Raw genomic sequence first — 18,975 nt, 5'->3', positions numbered from 1 at the left:
GCTCTGGGGAAAAGACTCCTGAGACTGAGAACTTTGACTTTGGAGAATTGAGACTCCTGTTGCCTTCTATTTTAGTGAACTACAACAGTCCATTCAATGGAGCACCCTAACTTACTGGCCACAGCTTTCCTCCTTCCACCTTAATCTTTTAAAATTCCAATTTCTCCTAACAACCAGCATCACCAATCTCTCTCAAGTTTAGCAAACTGCAATGACAGGCATGGCTGTGTCTATGCACAAACAGCTGGATGGGAAAGGAAAGGTTCCCAAGACCCTGTCAGGCTCTGAACCAAGACGCTAGTGCCAAATTCAAGTCCTCCCCCAAGAATCCAGGGGACCTCAGCTGGATCAAGTCACTGTCTATCTGAATGTCACATCATGGGCCAAAGATTGGGAGTATCTCTTTGCTGGGTCTTTTCAAGTTGAGAGAGTTAATAGTATAGCTCTAAGTTCAGAAAATATCTTTTAATAATACAGCAATGCAATAATGTATAGGCTATAGTCACACAAAAAATTTTTTCTCTTTCCCACACACTGAACTTGGTAATTATACAGAAGCTCGGACATTAAGGACCCAGACATAAAGGAGTGGATTAAAAAGCATAATTATGGCTCAGAAATAGCATGTGCCTGGGGACACTGCCGGCCAAGTCCTACCCTACAAAACAAAACAAAAAAATGTATGCTGTCGGGTGTTTTTTTTCCTCTCTGCCATTTTGGGAAATAACCCACTAAAAGAATAAAGCACCATAATGATTATTTAGGAACAGACCTGATTTGGAAACTGGTAGCAAAATAGGTCTTTAGTTCTGGAATTTTAATGGCCCAAGGATCTCTCAGACTCTGAAGCTTTATAGGACATTTTATTTGAAATCTGTGCTCAAGGGAATATACTTCAAATTTCCATGTCTCATAAGCTGTACAATAGAAGGAAGCTGTTATTTTACTCTTGGAGTGGTGGTTGGGGGATGCATTAATGAAAGACCCAAATCATAAGCTACTAACTACAGCTAAGTACGCAGAAAATAAGAACATGCCCTAGAAGATACCCAACCTTCATCAAACCCAGGGCAAGCTTTCATGAGCAGAATGACCCAGCAATCTAATCTCAGCAGCCATTGTATCATTAATTGAAAATGCTGGTTCCAAGCTGACTTTGTGTTGACAGTTTTCATATCACACTCTTACTTAAGAATACACAGTGGCTCCCTATGTCATGTGCATCAGATAGAAACAGTTCAGTTACTGGGCAAAGCCAACCTCTCACTTTCCTTCTTTAACAATCCACCTCCTCCCAGCTTCCTCCACAGAAACTCTCTCAAAGATTGTCTGTCTCTAATTGCAAGCACACAGACTCATCTCAACTCTTGTGCTTCCCTTGCTGGAAATAACTTCTCCCTACAAAACCAGGTACTTCAGCCTCCATCACACTTGGGTTCAAAATGTACCTTATTAAGAAAATTTCCATAACTAGAAGGGTCCTGGAGAGTAAAGAAAACCAGAAGTGGGATCAGAAGGCCTGAGCCAAATGGTCAAAGTTAAGCCACTTAAGAGCTGTGAAACTACCCACAAGTTATTTAACCTCTCCAATTATGTGCAAAAGGCATCAGCAAGCCACTTGATATCAAGGAAGCTGCTCTAGATACCTAAGCTAAGTCTGTGTCTTCTGATTCCTTTTTACAGCTCTTGAAATTCTGGAACGAGGTCCAGACCCTCTCTGGGCTCAATAAACTCTGTGGATCAACTGTCTGTCTTACCCATCATCATGTGCCCTGAGCAAACAGGCTTATCTCTACTGTCACCCTGACTCCTGTGACACAGTCCTATACCAGTCTCCAGTTATACCTTTCCTGGTGACAATTACAGCCCAGAGTGATCCAAAATCTTGCCATTTATTTTACATTCCCAGTAGGTGAATTTGCAAGGCTATCTATGTATGGAGACCAAGTGTTTGGGGGCCCAGGGATTCCCACCTTTGGGGGTTACTGACTCATTTCATTAGATCAATGCCTCTCAAATGCTGATCTGTCAACCAGATCTATCAGCTTCTTGGTGACTCTCCCCTGAGATTTTGAGTGTGTAGGTGTGAAAGTGGCCCTAGAGTAGGTATTCAGCGAAGGAGAAAAAAAAGCTTGCTGGGCAATGTTAAAACAGAGTCAGGTTTTAGGAACTGCTGCTGCAGGTAATCTAACTATTTTAAACATTGAGACTCATGGACATTGTTTTCAAAGATTGTGCCTTGAGATAGCCAGAAATAACCCAGAGAACCAGAAGTTAAAATAATCATCTGTATCATTTTTATAATTATTTCCTCTAATTTCCAACTTTAATTTGACACTGTCCTTCGTTATCTATCAGTCTATGGGGCACAACGTTAAGCCTCTTGGGAGTTCCAAGCTGGGAATCATTGCATGCTAGAAAAGGTCCAATGCTGTTCACTATCTCTTCTCAGCATGTCCCTGCCAAGGAATAATCAGAAAAGGCTTCCTTAACCTTCTCCTTCAAGTTTCCTCCTTTCTCCCTCAGGGATGCCTCTCTGGGGTCCAGGGAAGCTTTCATGCCCGTAAAGACCTTGGTGTTGTTGGACACGAAAACCAGCAGGCACATATACCAACTTTGTCCCTGAGTAAGTGTGTAGTTTCTGTTTGGTTTGTTCGAGAAGCTCTTTTTTGGATTTGCATTTCAACACCGTAAAAGATCTGAGAAACATCCTAACATCCTGGCAAACTGTCAGGAGAACATTCGTTTGACTGGAGAACGAGGCCTCTCCTTTCCCAGAACTATCCTTTGCATTCTCTGAGTTTGAGAATAAATATAATAATAAACAACCAAACAACCATAGAAGTTAGACCCAAGCCTTGACTTCAGATGGCTCAACGTGAGGATAATAATCTACAAATCAATCTGCAGATCGTGCAGAAGGGGGAAAGATGTTGTGCTGGTGCCCTGATCCCTATCTGGGGTCCCAGAGTTCCATGGAACATTCCAGAAGTAATTTGGCTTTGTGCTCAGCGCACAGGGACTAATGTTTTTCAACAAAATTTCATAAGGAGATGTGGGGATAATTTTGGGTCCTGCTCTCAGCAGAAGCTGAAAATTAGGTGTGGCTAAGAAGACAGAATCAGGCTTTTTTATGTGACCACTGTTCTGACAAAGCACCCAAGAAGTGAAAAATCATCTGACTTATCACCACAGAGAATTTGTGATGGATTTGCCCAAGAGGAGTCCTGCTCATAAAAGCCTACAAAACAGATCTATTAAAACAAACCTCTAATTATGAACAGAACAAGAATCCCACTGAGATAATTTTGCAGCTATAATATCAACCAATTCAATAATCCCAAAGCCCAGTCACAGAATCATCCGACTTGAGAAGATCTGAGTCCGTTAAGGGTGATTACTGGGCACGCATGACTGACCACCAAACTAGGTGAGATGCTGCTGATAAAAGAAAAAAGAACAGGACAACGGCTTTCAACCCAAGCCATTTAAAATATCCAACAATGGCTTACAACATAAAACTGTTTTGCGGCAGAAAGGGGGAACCTATTATCAAGTATATTTTCTGGATCAAAAAACCAGAAATGTAAGTAAGATGACAGGATGTGCCAGAGGTCATGTAAATGTGGGTGACCTGCTAAAGGAATGTGGAATGCCTGACTTCCAGCCAGCACTTAGCTCCTTCCACTGTGGAGGAAGTAAGGACCAAGGTCAGAAGGATGCTCTGCCTGCCCCTCACAGACTCTCTCCATGCTCAGCATAGTTATTACTAGACTCAAGCATCACACATCACTCTAACATTTTCCTCAGAGAGAAATCTTAGGTTTCTTCTACTTCCTCAATTCTCCTGGTCTTGGTCAGGACATTAATATTTGTTGAACAGCATGTTTTTAAAGTGGAAAGATATTTCAAAAATCAAATATTCTGGTTTGTTTCAAAGAACATGTTCTCAGCTAAAGCCTGATTCTTTCTTCCTGTGGGGGAGAGCCACAGTTGGCAATGAGTCACCAGCTAACAATAAAAAATTATGTCCCATTCTGAAGAAACAAAAGAAAAATTGTAGTGAAGTCGTACATTTCCTTTCCAGTCCCTAAAGACAATCTGAAGAACTGATTCAACATGCCGAATTAAGCCCTGAGAATTTATCCATATCTAATAAGGATTAGCAAACGTTACAACACTGAAATGGCTTGGACGTAATTTATATTCCAACTTCTAAGGCATTGGGTTTAGTGTGGTCTCATTCCAGCCCTGACATAGGAGGATACAGAAAGCAGTCATGCTGTGTCCTCCGAGAATCCCTGCATGACAAGCAGGAGGGCTCTTTATGTGCAAAAAGGTTTCTTTACACAGGACCAGTACCCACAGAACCAGAATGTGATAACTAAGTCTAAAGAACCACCGAGGGGAGATGTGCAGCTCCCCTCAAGCCTAAGAACATTGTTCTAGAAGCAGAAAACCTAGTGATAGAACCCACTCTGCCTCTTGCCAAAGCTGGGTGTCCACCTGCAACTTGGAAAATGTTGGAAACAATTCTAAATTACATATTGCGAGTGAGGAAGATTAAGACTCCTAAACTTTGGGCTAGCAGCTCTGGTTGGGTCTGCTCCATTCCATTTCTCATCCATACTTGCCAAAAGCACAAAGAGGCAACTGGGACATTTGCTCATACTATCTGCTATTAAGATAAATCAGCAACACTTAAGTGTCTTTGGTTCATAAAAAATAAACCCCCAGAGATTGCTCTTCCCCCACCAATATATCAACTTTTTGTTTCCCTGCCTTACCAAGGATTGCATCAGTAGAAAGCTTAGGAACACACAGGCTTTTCCTGGAAGCCAAACCTCATCTCAAGAAGCCTCAGAAGACCCCGGCCCCAGCAGAACCCCCAGGAGCCTAGACATGCACACATTATTGTTGGATGGGTAAAACACCCCTTTCCTGGAGGGAAAAATTCTGGAACCCATCCTGAACCGGGTTCTTTCATTCCTTTCTTTCCTTTCTTTCCCTCTTCCCTCCCTCCCTCCCTCCTTCCCTTGCCTCCCCACCTCACCTCCCCATCCCCTCCCCTCCCCTCTCCTCTCCTTCCTCCCTCTCCCTTCCCCGTCTCCCTTCCCCCTCCCCCTCCCCTCCCCCTCCTCCTCCTCCTCCTCTTCCTCTTCCTCTTCTTCTTCTTCTTCTTCTTCTTCTTCTTCTTCTTCTTCTTCTTCTTCTTCTTCTTCTTCTTCTTCTTCTTCTCTTCTTCTTCTTCTTCTTCTTCTTCTTCTTCTTCTTCTTCTTCTTCCTCTTCTTCTTCTTTCCCTCTCTCTCTCTTTCTGTCTCTCTCTCTCCCCCTCCCTCCCTCCCTCTCTTTCTTTTTGAAACAGGGTCTCATTCTGTTGCTCAAGCTGAGTGCAGTCATGCAACCATGGCTCACTGCAGCCTCGACCTCCCCCGCTCAAGAAATTTTCCTGCCTCAGTCTCCTGAGTAGCTGGGATTACAGGCACAGACCACCGTGTCCAGCTAATTTTTGAGTTTTTGTGGAGATGAGGTCTCACTATGTTGGCCAGGCTGGTCTCAAACTCCTGGACTCAAGCAATCTTTCTGCCTTGGCCTCCCAAAGTGTTGGGATTACAGGTGTGAGCCACCGCACCCAGCTAACAGGGTTCTTTGAAGACAATGTTTGTTCATTCTGTTCTATTTGTTTTTCTTCACAGATAAATGAATATCTGGCTCCCAAAAAAGCAGAAGAGGGGACCCTCTGTTTGAACACTGCCACTCAAGTTCTTTCTTCCTTGGTCAGTGAACAAGTCATGTAGATCCTAGTTTATGTTGAGAGATTGTCACCAGAGACGGTGTGGGACCACCATTCCTTGAAGCACAGTGCTACCCTGTGGGGAAGAATAAGATAGCCCCATCTTTCCACCTCACAACTAAGATCAACATCTTGTACATTTCTTTAGTCCTTAGGGGTTTTAAAGACCTTGCCCCAGAGAAGATGCTTCAAGGTAATGCTTCTCTGTGAGTTAGGTAGGAAACAATGTACCCATTTTATAGGAAGGTAAGTTGACCTGCTCAGCATCATATAACTAGAGAGTGGAGGTGAGTCAGGATTACACCAGTCAAATGAGCAATCTTTGGAGCTTTCCTTCTTCACTGTTGCCTTTGAAATCTAGAATCCCCCAATATTTCCTGATGGGGAAAATGGCAATTGTATCTTGCTGGGAAAGCAAATGGGCAAAGAGTGCTGCCTTTATGTGCAGATTAGCTGAGTGTACGTCCTGGCCCAACCACTTATCAGCTCTGTGACTTGGTTTCCCCATCTGAAAAGTGGGCATAATGATGGTACTGCCTCTTCAAGTTTTTGTGGGGACTATAATAAAACAAAGGCACAACACTGTGCCTAGAATACCATTTCTTGAAGAAGTGTTAGCTGTGTTAATGTTCTACTGAACAATGCATCTTCTCTACTCAACTGTAGGCTCTGCAAAAGCGAATCCTGCCAATTGCCTGCACATCCTCAAAGGCCTTGTCATAGATCAAGTACTTAACGTACTATGTGTGAATGTGCTGGAATAATCTCAGACAATCAAAACTACAACGGCTTAGAGGTCTGTTAGCTTCTCTACTTTACAGATGGGGAACTGAGCCTGTGAGAGAGAAGCAAAATGAGCTACCCAAGGTTTCTCAGTGCATTGGGACCAGAGCTGGGCTAGAACTCTTGGATCCATTCTCAGACCCTGAACCTTCTACTGCCTGCCAGGGCTCCCCTGGGGAGGTGGGTTGCCTTGCTTTGTTTAAACCTTTAACATTACACTTTAAGGTGGCCTTTGCATCAGACATCTCAGCGAGCATTAGACCCCCAAACCAAGAAGACTGACAACAGAAACTCTGCCTGGCTTTGTGATCCACACACCTCCTTCCTACCCCAGCACCCTAAGTGGCTTCATCACACCCAAGGTGGCCCAGAGCAGTAGGGTTTCTGGTTGGCTTCTGAGCTGTGTTTGTAATTCTAGGAGTGCTGGGCCATGAGAAAGAGGAAATAAGCCAGCTGCAAGATAATTAGTTAATTGTAGTTTCTGGGGCGTAAGAACAGCCTTGGATTTAGACCTTCTGAGTTGCTATTCTTGTGGGTTTTCACAGTTTTCTGGGATGACCACCTCTCTGTCTGATCTATAGTCTTTTTGCCCAATTCCATTCCCAGGCTGTGTCAAAGATCGTTTGAATGAAGATTTTTTGGTTGTGCCCAATGGGGGCATGTCTCAGTGGCTATATCACGGCAGAGATAAGAGAATGTGGTTGGGTTATTGTACGCATATTGAAAAAAATAATAATGTCATCTAAACACTAGTGTTGTGGGGTTCTGGCTCCCCCACCTTGTCAACTTAGCAACTGCACATGGGGAGCTGGCCTAGAGGAACAGATTCCAACTCTCCTGGCTGCAGTTTGTCCTCACTGAGGTCTCCCCTCCATGCACAGGGTTTCCACATGGCTCACGCCTCACTTGGCTGGAAAGCTCTAGTGCTTTCCTGGGCAGGGTATCTGTGGAACACCCTATTCAAAATCAGCTCCCCAAATCCCTCATAGAGAATCATCTTTGGTTTTTCCCATAGTATTTATTATCGTGCAACATGCCCTATATTTGATGTCTTTATTTTCTTTCTTGTTTCTTCACTGGAATATTTGGGGCAGGGAATTGTCTGTTTTGTTCACTGTTGTATCTCCAGTGTCCAGAACAGTATCTGGAACGTAGTACATGCTCAACAAATATTTGCTGGATAAACTGCCTACTTCTTTCCATGCCCACCTAAGTTTTGAAAATCTCTCTCTGCCTCTTGTTGTCTCTGTTTACTGATCACTTGCACTTCCTGTAGTAGGATTCTGCCCCAAATCTATGAGTGGCATGTTCTCAGAACGCAGCCTGAAAAATTTAACACGAACAGTTGATATTTATTTAAAAATTTACGACTGTCAAGTCCACTGTAGAAGACAGCTATTTCTTAATGCTCTAAAATCTTAAAACTACCCACAAGTCTAATAATTCAACTCTTGGGCATTAATCCTAAAGAAAATAACATAAAAAATAAAAGACTTACGTACTAAGATGTTCATCACAGTGTGAATACAAAAGTGAAAAGCTAGATACAAATTGAAATCCCCAAAACAGAATGGTAAAATTAATGACTGCAAAATGATGGAAATCATAAACCAAGAAATATGTTTTCAAAGGCTTTTAAGGACATGGGAAAATGCACAAAACATTAAATGTTTAAAAGGCTAAACAAACTTTATTATGTAGTATGTCATGTCTTTGTTCAAATATATATGTAGACAATGGAATGTAGGAAACTATAAATCTTAGTGACAGTTATTTCTGAGTAGTGGGATTATGGGTAACTTTAGTTTTTTATTTACATTTTTCTAAGGTTCTATTATGAGTATATATTATTTTTATGATAAAAGATGTATCTCTATGCTTTCAACTATGGAAAAGCTCATTTACATAGAAAGAATGCTACAAAATCAAATCCTTATTACCTTTTAATCTAGTGCATTATTAAGGGGTAACATTGAAAAAAAAAACAATAAACAAGGGAGATTCTGGAACTTTTAGTGTGTTGCAGAGAATCAAAAGAAGAAAGTGACATCTTCCCCAAAAGAATATAAAGTTGAGAAAGATTAAAGGCAAACTACTGGAAATTTTAAGTTCCAAGTCTGATAAATGTCTTCCTGTAATCATGAGAGGAGAGGGTGAAAAATCCTTTTCCTTAACTTTCAGGAAAAAAATCCTGATACTATTATTTGAAAAAGCTGAAAAAGAAGAAGTTCTGAAGCCAGGAAAGGACAGACCTGGTGTGCACCACAATGGTGATCAATGACAAAATCAATATCACTTTAACACAGCTTTTCAAGGGGCGGTATGAAGCAAAAAGGGAGTGAAAAGGGGCTTTTCTTTCATTTTGAAATTCAGCATCAGGAGGACACAAGGGCAGGAAGTGGGATCTTTTTTCAATGGATTTGAAATGATAAGGTGAAGACAGCCTGAAAGGACTTTTAATTATATGATGAGAGGAAGGAAGGGAGGGAGAGAGAGAAAGGGACCAGGAAAAACCTGGTCTTATATGTTAAATGATGAAAAAGAAAATGTAAAACTAAAGAGAAAAAGGCTTTCCAACAGATACCTTGAAAATGAAACACAAAGACTGCAGGAGGTAAGTGCCAACATTTCTTGCAAGGAAACCAAAACGACAGCACACTTGATTGAGCCTGCTGCCTTCTCCCCTAGTGGCAACCGGTGATGTCTGGTGATGCAGGAAGAGATAAGTCGCCCTTCCCAGCCTGCACATGGTGGCCTCAGGTCATGGCGGGAGCCAGCGGGGGCCAGGCGAGAAGGGTCAGGAGGGGTGGGGAGTGGATGCTCAGGGTCACAGAATAAAGCCTTCTTTATTCTGCTTTTTAGCCTCAAGTTTACAGGGGCTTAAGACCTAACCGAGGTATCGCACCAATTCAGGGATAGCTCCTGGGTAGAGCATGGAAAAGCTTCAATGTGAGACCCAGTTGGGCTCTGGTTCCACCCCTCACCAGCTGTGGCAACTCTGCACAGTTCCTGAACCCAAGTTTCCTCATCTGTAAAATAGGATTATTAACATCTGGTTTTCAGGGTTGTCATGAGGATTAAATGAGATAATATACTTAAAATCCCTAGCCCAATACCAAGTATACAATAAGAGCTCAAAAACTGTTGGTTCCTCACATTCTAAAATGTGAATAGAAAGACAATGATGAAAAGCAAGTTCTCTGCCCACATTATACCCACTCCTAAGCCTCACTGAAGCAATGTCAGTCTAATAACTCCCAAAATCCACACAGTCTAACAGCTGGATTCCTCCCCACAAAGCACAATGGCTCCCTGGTGGCCAACATCTTGGGAATTTTCTCCTGTACACACTCTACTTTGGTGGTGGATCTGAATGTTCTCTGAGGCGGTAATGAACAGGTTAAAGTTGAAGGGATTTCAAACATGTCTAATCCAATAAGAGGCTTGGTAAAACATGCGTTATCACTTAAAGAATAAATGTTTAAAAATAGAGCACAGATGTGAAATTTGAATAAAAAGAGAGAGAGAGCACAGTGAGAGATCTTCTTGGCATTTGCATGCTATTCTCTGTTTTGGTCACCTTCAGCTAAGCCTGTTATTCTGATATGCTCTGCCAACTGCTCAGTGCTGTGGGGTGCTTCAAGTTACTGAAGCAAAGTTGGCAAATCACTCTGAAATTTAAAAGTCAGACCCATCTCCCCCTTTATGCATTTCTAAAAGCCAGGGAACACAATGGTAAAGTTGATCTTTTCAAGTTTTTCTAAACTAATACTTAAAAAGCAAAGAGTGATTTTCTCCACTCCTCCTAAAACTAGCAATACTTGTACTGGGATCCTTAAAAACTTAAGAGAAAGTATCATGGTTAAATAGGCATTTGTCACAAAAGATGGGCTACAGATTGCCAATCATAGAATTCATGGGAATTTCTACTTATGTACAAAGCATTCGCTGATTCCTCCAGCAGGCAAAGGTTTTTGAACTTCAGTAACATCTCTGCAACAAAAAAATAGCAATGTGTCCCATCTTATCTTTCGTGAGCTAGTATCTATCATACTGGTAGTAGAGATGACAAAACTCCAAGGCTTAAGGACAAAATCAACAACTCCTAAAGCCAAAGAGTGCCCATAAGTGCTCCATGCCTGTTTAGGGAGAGGAACTAAAATATGTTTTAAACAGAGCTTTCATCCAAGGAAGACACTCAGGTGAGAGACTCACATAGTTGGCCATCAGGTCAGCTTGATGCTCTGGGAAGATGCCCTTCTGATAGGGATTTGAAAAATGCATGAAATCAGAGAAAATACTTTGCCTCCATATTCACTGAGTGCTATTTTTTGTTGCAACGGCAAACTGAGTGGATTCCCTGAGTACTGGGGTTGAGGCACCAGCTGCCTAGGATAAAGAATGTTTCCAGGCTAAGAGAGCAGATGAGTGTCTTACCCAATTGCTTGGACATTAAGAGGAAATTGTTTACAGTAACACTGAGCAGTTCAGGCTTTACCTCCATAAGAATAACCTGCCAGATCTGAGTATTTCTTTTTTTATTAAAAGGGGCTCTCTAGAATAGACTGTAAAGACACTTTGCATTGAAGTCAAAGATAAATAGAGATGTGGCTAGATTCTACCAGTGGGACACAAACAGCTTAACCCAAAGTGGGTCTGCTGTAAAAACCAATACATTTGCATTTTAGCAATTTGATCTGGACCAAGTCTGCGATGCATTACAATGCTGGGATCAAATCAAGCTTTTCTGGAGGTAATCCAAACACAACAGGAGGCTATGGGAACCCTACTGCATGGGGTTCCTCTACTGCTGTTTAACTGTGCTAACCTCCTGAACCATAAAGCGTAATTAAAAGTCATCTGCACATGAAGCACTGAAAGTGTAAATGGGAAGCACAACCGTGGCTTCTAGCAGAGGGGAGAAGAAACGTCTGGCTAACCACTCCACTCAGGTGCTTCTTACGTTCCTGGACAGGATGGGTCTACCTCTGCTGAGATCCAATTTTGACTAGGATTCCATCCTTGTAGGTGGCGCTCCTGAACACATTCCAGGGCAGCCTCTGCCTTCTCCCATTTTTCACCACATCTGCGACTAATCCTTGTAGACAGTCCTATGATTTTCGGACAACACAGGGCAGAGAGGCTCTACCTAAATAGATTACATTACATGCAACTTGTTATGGCCTCCAGAATGTTTACCTAGACATGGGACTTTTCTTTTCTGCAAACCCCATGGGAGGGGGATCACAGAGAACCAGTGGACTAGTCTCCTGGTCTTAATGCCTTCCTGCTCCAGCTGACCTATGTGTTTCCTGGTGGCCAAAAGCAATGCCCAGAACTGGTAGGAAAAGGAAAAGAAAACCAAGCGCAATTTATCTCTGATCTCAAAAATAGTCTAACCAGTTCTGAGAAATAAGCTGGTTCTAATTTTAACTAAACAATAATGTCTGGCCCTCATTTTAAAAAGGCATTTTCATCAAGGATGTGTGTATCACTACTTCAGCACACAGGGGAGCATTTGGGAATATGGCTTATGGGGTAAGATTTAGTTTTAAGCTTTCTTCAGAAACCCCTTAGCAGCAGGCAAATCCAGTGATTTCAGAATTAATTATTTTGATGTCAGTCCTTTTTTAAAGGGTGAAGAAAAAGAGTTGGGGAGATTGGCTCCAAGACACCAAAAAAGGAAATGTGGTAATTTTCTTATATTTTTTAGAACTGGCCTCCATAGAAAAAGAACTAAATCAAAATTTAACTAATTCCCAATTGAGGCCTTCTCCCAAAAGTGCACAAATCTACAAGCAAGATTATTTTTTTAAAAAAGCGAAGTAAAAGTATCAGAGGTATGTGCCTGTGAAGAAACAGGAGTGAAAGGAATACAAAAGTTGAATAGTTTTAGATATCTACTCTACCAAAATAGAATCAATCCTTTATCTTTTTTTAATGCAACAAGTAGCAGAAAGTTAATTTGTACTGCTCTCTTACCTTTATACCGTGCTCAGCCTAGAACTAACCCAAATGTCAACACCTGAAGAGCATCACACAGATTATTTTATTGTTAAGCACAATTGGAATTTCTGAACTCATTTCATATCACCTTTAGCTTTCTTGACAGATGTTTAACAAGAGTTAAAATATTTCTAGGCAAATTGATTTACGAGATACTCAGGAGTTTTCAGGGATGAAATGGTGGGATTCCCTTCATAACAGCAAGCAATCTCTGCTACTTCTGAGAACTCAGTGACATTTTATTCAAAAAGAGCCCAAGAAATTGGAGGAGATTTGAACTAGGAGAAGGTAAAAAATTTTAGAATAGAAGTCCAAAATTGCCGCCATCCCAGATAGTTTAACCATGGAGAAAGTCACTCTGTAGAAGTCTTGCAATGTGGCAAGAAATGGCATGGTGCCATTTTGTGGTCATCAATTGACACACAGGCCTCATCTTCACTATCAAGCCCTACAGACTAGTGGTTGCTGCCTAGAATATTGGGGTGAGAATTATGTATGAGGCTAAGTCTTATCTACAGGGAGCAAGGATCGTGATTGATTAATGATGTTTCTTTTCTTGCCATCATGATTTATTCATTCTTTCATATATTCAGCAAATATTTGCTGAATGCCTACTAGCATTCAAGCAAATGTGCTAGCAATTGTGTTAGCAACAGATAACACAATTATATCTTAGAGATCAATGATGAGCAAAAAGTCATGTTACCATATTCTCAGTCCTTATGGAGCTCAAAAACTAGCAAGGCAGATAGCTATTATTAAAATCATCACAAAGCAAATGCAAAATTGTATCTGTTACAAGTGCTATAAAATGGATAATACATGTGCTCAAAAATGTCAACTTGGCAGATTTGACCCAATTGAGCAAGTCCCAGAAGGCTTCCCTGGAGAAGTGATGTTGGACTGAGATTGAATGGATGAGTAGGCATTAACTAGGTAAAGAAAAGAGGGAAAAACATTCCAGGCAAAGGGAAAGGTGCATGCAAGATACAGTGCACATTGGTTTGAGTTTGTATTTACCCTAACACCTAGAGGAGGCTGGGAAGAGTTTTCAGCAGTAAGGACTGGAGAGTGATGAGTGTAACCTGAGATTTATCTTTAGAAAGGATTATGTTTCTGCCCACTGAAGTTTGAAAACAGCTGGCCTGGCCTGGAGGCCAGATGTACTTCTTCTCCTGGGCACAGGCAACCCCCAGTGCAGGCCAACAGCAGGGGAATGGCTACTCTTGTCTACCTGCATGCCTCTTGACAGCAAGGAAGGTCAAGACTTGTACTCTGATGGCGTGTTGTTGAGACTGCCAGAAAGTCAGGGAGGGTATTTTGTCATCAGCTGTACTCCCACACTACTTAAAAATCTCGTCAGGTGTGACAGGCAAATTCTGGCATGAGTTCTCTTTTGTGGCTCCAGTGGAAGTAGCAGTGTTTCCTAAAAAGGCAAGCCAAGCATCTTGAGACTCCATGGAGGCTGGAGCTAGGGGATGTGGAGAGTGAGCTCACTAGGGTAGCCTTAAATAGGCCAGTCCATAGTGGTGACAAGGGGAGCCCTCCCTGTTCTGAGGCTGCAGAGCTAGTGTATTCTGCTTCCTAACTACACAGAAGTTCTGCCTCAGAACTTCTTAGCAGATCCTGCACAGGAGTCCTACAGTCTAATCCACCCATTTCCACTCTGACAACTCACTTCCTTGCCTCCTTGCTCACTCTACACCAGCCATATTGGGCTCCTTCCTATCCCCCGAGCATACCAGCACACTTCTGCTTCATTCCCTCTGCTGGAAAATCCTTCCCCTAGACATCTACATGGCTCATTCCCTCACCAGCTTCAAGTTCTTGCTCCAATGTCTCCTTCCCAATGACACCCATCCTGTCTACCCTATTTTAAGTTGTCACCAGATCCCTGATCCTACCCTGGAACTCCTGTTTTGCCTTACACTAGTCTGTATTTTTCTTCTTTTCTACCATATATTTATTATGTCCAACGTTTATTGCCTTTCTCCCCCTATTAAAAAGTAAGCCTGTCTGGGTGTGGTGGCTCACACCTAACAATCCCCACACTTTGGGAGGCCAAGGTGGGAGGATTGCTTGAGTCTCAGAGTTCAAGACCAGCCTGGGCAAACTAGCAAGACCTTGTCTCTTCTAAAACATAATAATAAAACAAACTAGGCATGGTTGTGCACACATGTAGTCCCAGTACTAGGGAGGCTGAGGTGGGAGTATCGCTTGAGCCCAGGAGTTGGAGCTTGCAGTGAGCTGTGATCGTGCCACTGCAGTCCAGCCAGGGCAATGCAGTGAGACTCTGTCTCAAAAAAAAAAAAAAAATGTAAGCTCCACAAGGAAGCGGTCTTTATGTATTTTGGTCACTGATGTATTCCATGCCTAGCACTGTAACACAGAGCAGGCAGTTAATAAATACTTGTTAAGTTGAATTCCAATGTGGCAAACATGGTACTTGGTCTCACCAAGCTGCACACTCCTATTATTCCCATCACCCTGGACAGGTTGGGAGTCATAAGCTGAACCACTGGAACTGGTTTTCTCTGATGACAGCTGTGAGGTATGGGGGCTGATCATGGCTCACAATGTTGCTTTAGGGAGTCAGTGTTCAGCCTAGCCACAAGCAAGGTCTTAGCACTCCTGCAGCACCAGGGCCAACGCTGCACCAGATATGACTGGTTTGATGGTGATTAAGTCATATAGTCTCTTGGACTTTGGTTTAATCAACTCAAAAATAAGGATGATGCTTTCCTCATTGGGCCAGGCAAAATATCTGTTATAGATGATTCCCCAGCACCTGGCAGAGAGTCTGGCACAGAGTAGGTAGGCAATAAGTTGGTTGATTATAAGGAAAAAATGAGATGATGTTTGTAAACTTAGGTAACCATAAAGCACTTGGCATAGAGCCTGGAAAATGGTAATCATGCATTCATTCACACAACAAATATTTACTGAGCACCTACTATGTGCCTGGCAATAACTCAGTCACTTGTGGTAGTCTGGGAAGGGGAGAGACTTTCTGTATAAGTTGAACTCAAAAGGCTACCTGGGCTAGGCAGGGTGGCTCACGCCCATAATCCCAGCACTTTTGGAGGCCGAGGTGGGAAGACTGCTTGAGCCCAGGAGTTTGAGACCTGCCTAGGCAATATAGTGAAACCCCATTTCTACAAAAAAATACAAAAATGAGCTAGGAAAGGTGGGGCATGCCTGCTGAGGTGGAGGATCACTTGAGTTCAGGAGGTAGTGGCTGAAGTGAGCTGTGATTATACCACTGTACTCTAGGCTGGGTGACAGAGTGAGACCATGTCTTGAAAAAAGAAGGCAGTCTGAAGAGGATGGCATCTCTCATGAGCCAGTCTGCCTCAACATCTGCATAGAAGACTGAGCAGGCCAGGAGGGTGGCCTTCCCATCTCATTGGCCTGGCCCTTGAAAGAGCTCTGCTCTTCCAAGCCAGTCATGCAGGTCAAGACAATTGAGATCTGAGACTCAGCCTTCCAGGACTGCCCTCCCTCACTGATATCTATGTGTGTTGCATACATTAACGAAGTACATTTCATAAGCGCAATGGGCCTCTTCAGTGCAGGCTGGGACCTGGGGTCCAGGGTTTCTGACATGTCTGCTCACTGCTCCACAAGTGCTTTGGCTTTAGGAGAGGAGGACCAGGAAGCTTAGGTGTCAACGTCTACCTGCTCTTTCTGCCACAGTTGCCACAGCTCAAGAATGTGTTCTCAACATGTGCCCAGCTGTTTGCAAAGCAGTAATGATGAAATCAAAATTAAACTACCTCTGAGGGTTGGCAGTGATATCAATTAGTAGTAGTAGCACTAATGATAGTATTAATAGTGATAGTAGTTGCAAGAGCAGTTTACACATATGTAGCACCTATTACGTGCCAGGCATATGCAAAGCACTTGGTTTACCTTTCATCTCACAATAACTCTTTGAATTGTTAGCTCAGTTTACAGATAAGGAGACTGAGGTTCAAGAAGGTTTAGTATCTTGCCTATAATCACCCAGCTAATAAATGCTAGAAACAGGATTCACCTTAAACAGTTTAATTTTGGATGTCCTCTTTTATGATCATTTGGCAAAGGGTCTCCTTAAGCATTAAGGTGTATCCAACTGTGAGGCTGAGCAAGCTACCCAGCCTCTCTGGGCCTCTGGCTCCTTCTCTAAGAGTATCAAACCCTCAGTCTTGTTGGGAGGTGATGAGTTGATGTATGTAAAGCCCTTATACCCATGCCTAGCACATGATGAGAGCTCAAAAGTATTAGTAATTGTTGTTGATGTGATCAAATAGCCTAAGCCTAAGGACTCCAGGCAGAACCCACTGTTTGTGAACAGCTGGAGAACATTCTTAAATGGTTTTTTTGGCATCTACTTTAGGTTTATGAAGATAAGGGGGCCTCACAATTTCTGGGAATACCATTCTGCTTGACACTCTGAATTTCTCCCTGAACCTGATGGGGTATGTGTGGAAGCTGGTAGACTATCTAAAGCCTGAGCCCCATCACTTACAAGCTGTGAGTCGTTAGACTGGTTATTCCACACCCTGAGCCTCAGTTATGCTCCCTAGAAAAGGGAGATAATCCTGCACACACTCACATGGTTGCTGTGAGGACTATGGGACAACATCTCTGAGGGACACTGGATACGAGACCTAGCATGGAGTAAATGCTCAGTAAAAGGGGATTATTTTGATAGCACATTAATCATTGTTCTTAGAGTCATTATCATTGGCAATAAGGATACTGAAATTCAGGTGATTTTTCCTGCTCTTTGGTGGGTGGGGTGATGAAGGATATCAGACCTAAATCACCAAGGAGCCCATCCTCTTCCTTCACTGCATCCTTCTCCACAACAGCCCTTTGGACACTGCCTTAGCACATACAGGAGCTGAACTCTGCATAGCTGGGGTTTCCCAAATGTACACCATGACACCAAAAACCAAGTTTGTGGTAAAGAATAAAGGCTTTGTGCAGGTTGCCGGGAGCAAATTGAAGGACTATGCTCAATCCTTACTGGAATCAAGAAGTGAATTTTCATGATGCTGGGAAAGAAAAAAGGTAGCCCTAAAAATTCCTTACTGGGAAAAGTAGAGGGGGACATGAGGAGCAAAGTATCTAAGAGAAAGAAAGGAAAAATTATCCACTCTGCCTGGTAAGAAGGCTTCTGGCAGCCTTTGCTCTGCAGCTACACCAAGCTAATTCTGCAAGAGCTGACCCTATCAGGTGGCCAAAGTCTGGAACCATTGGTATATATACAATAAATGAAATGACACTGCAAATCATGATATAATGCTATCATCTATGGTCTCAGTCTTTATGGCCATAGAGTACTGGAAATCATCAAAAGAGGTGAAGGTCAAGGTTGGATGAGCTCTTATGCACCCCCACCCCCAATGACTGGGGCAAGTGTCTCCTTAGCAGCTGACTGACCTGAGACCTTTGGATCATGTATGCATCGTAGCTGGACCAGTGGTATTTGGCCGTAATATCTGGACTGTAGCCAGCACCACAAGTGCATGGTATATTCGAGCTCAAGGGCTGTTTCTTAGGTCTATAAACCTGTGGGAGAAAGCTACAACGGTTAGGTGCAGGACAGGAGGGTGCAGGGAAGGAATTAGGGAAAAGCAAAGAAGGAGGCTCATTTTGACTTTCTGTGGCCAAGTAGGCGGAAAATCCAGTGTAAAAGATGCACAGCTCCAAATAAAGAGGTCAGGTGTAAGCAATCTCCGACCCCTGAGGCCAGTGTTAGCAAGGCATGCCGCTCTGCAGAATGACCCCAGTGTCTGGCAGTGACTGGGACCCTCCCTCTACGAGGAGAGGGTGCTCAGACACAGTAGTGGTCTGTCTCTGTGTCTCTCTTTCTCCCTCTCTCTCTCATTCTCTCTCTCTCTCTCTCATACACACATTCTCTGTCTCTCTCACTCTCTGAACAAGGCAGTCCCATGAGAAATGAACTCTGGTGCAGGGCCAGTGTATGCCTTTTCCTTCCTGAGGGGGAAAAGGGTTAGTCGCATTGTAAGGGGAGGGGACTTATTCCTTCAGGCTTCCCTTCCACTCACCTTGCCCGTGGTGCTCGGCACAGATCACTCTAGCAGGCAGAGAGCCTGCCCCAGGGGCTGAGTCAATATGGACACACTCCACATGGTTACTGTGTGGCCATTAGAGAGCTTCAGAGCCACATAAGGCCCTAGGTAAAATGTGGTAGCCACCCTGCAAGGCCATAAACCGTTGAGCTGACTGAGTTTCATAATGAACTCGAATCTTAGTGAATATCTTTAATCATTGCTTACGAGAGTCACCAAGTAATATGAGGAGGAGAAATATCATCTGAAGATTTCATGGATGATTTTCCAATATACTTCAGGTGTAATTATTTCCATTTAAGCCACTT

At 42.9% G+C, this 18,975-nt stretch overlaps 1 protein-coding gene across 8 annotated transcripts in view; it reads right to left on the bottom strand.

Annotated features, from left to right (window-relative positions):
- Window positions 1-18,975, bottom strand: part of ERC2 (ELKS/RAB6-interacting/CAST family member 2) — a 901,662-nt gene that overhangs the window by 212,939 nt on the left and 669,748 nt on the right. The window lies entirely within an intron of this gene.

Source organism: Hylobates moloch, unplaced genomic scaffold (assembly GCF_009828535.3).
Source record: "Hylobates moloch isolate HMO894 unplaced genomic scaffold, HMol_V3 SCAFFOLD_8, whole genome shotgun sequence".
NCBI classification, from domain to species: Eukaryota; Metazoa; Chordata; class Mammalia; order Primates; family Hylobatidae; genus Hylobates; species Hylobates moloch.
This window is presented reverse-complemented; position numbering and strand designations above follow the sequence as displayed.